Genomic DNA, 755 nt, shown 5'->3' with positions numbered 1-755 from the left:
AAAATAAAAGGGGGAGTAAAGAGAGGAGACAAAAGAGGAGACAGAAGGGGACTGTCTGCTGCTGCAGCAGATAGCAGGTTTAAAAAAGCAGCAAGAAGAGGAGACAAAACGGGGAGACAGCTAGCGCTAGCTAGCCCCTCCCCTGTACTCAGACACAAACGTACGTACACTCTTTATTTTTATTTTTATTTTTTTTCTTTTTGTTTTTGTTTTTTCTTTTGTTTCTCCTTTTTTTTCTTTTTTCTCTCTTTTTGGTTATTCTTTTGTCTCTCTTTTGTCTCCTTTTGTTTCTTTTACTGTCTCCTTTTTCGTCTCCTTTTGTCTCTTCTTTTGTTTCTTTTTTCTCTCCTTTTCTGTCTCCTTCTGTCTCTCCTTTTGTTTGTTTTTTTTCTTTTTTTCTGTTTTCTTTTTTCTGTCTCCTTCTGTCTCCTTTTGTCTGTTTTTTTGTTTTTTCTTTTTCTGTCTCCTTTTGTCTCCTTTTGTTTCTCTTTTGTCTCCCGTCGCTCACCTCTTCTATTTACCCACATTTAAATATACATAAATATATTTAGGAATTAATGTATTTATATATTTTTATTTATTTATTTATTTATATATTTTATTTATTTATTTATTTATATATTTTATTTATTTATTTATTTATTTACATGTATTATATAGATATATTAATGATTTACTATTTATATATTTTAATTAATTTATTTATTTATATGTATTATATAGATATATTTATTTATATATTTATTTATATATTC

The 755-nt window shown here is 27.0% G+C and overlaps 1 protein-coding gene across 1 annotated transcript in view; it reads left to right on the top strand.

Moving 5' to 3' along the window:
- Positions 1–755, top strand: part of EMH_0016590 (uncharacterized protein) — a gene marked incomplete at both ends in the record, with an annotated part of 4,243 nt that overhangs the window by 1,643 nt on the left and 1,845 nt on the right. The window lies entirely within an intron of this gene.

Source organism: Eimeria mitis, genomic scaffold, assembly GCF_000499745.2.
Source record: "Eimeria mitis Houghton genomic scaffold, Emh_scaff573, whole genome shotgun sequence".
Classification (NCBI taxonomy): domain Eukaryota; phylum Apicomplexa; class Conoidasida; order Eucoccidiorida; family Eimeriidae; genus Eimeria; species Eimeria mitis.
The sequence above is the reverse complement of the archived record's forward strand: the minus strand, read 5'-3'. Positions and strand labels throughout refer to the sequence as shown.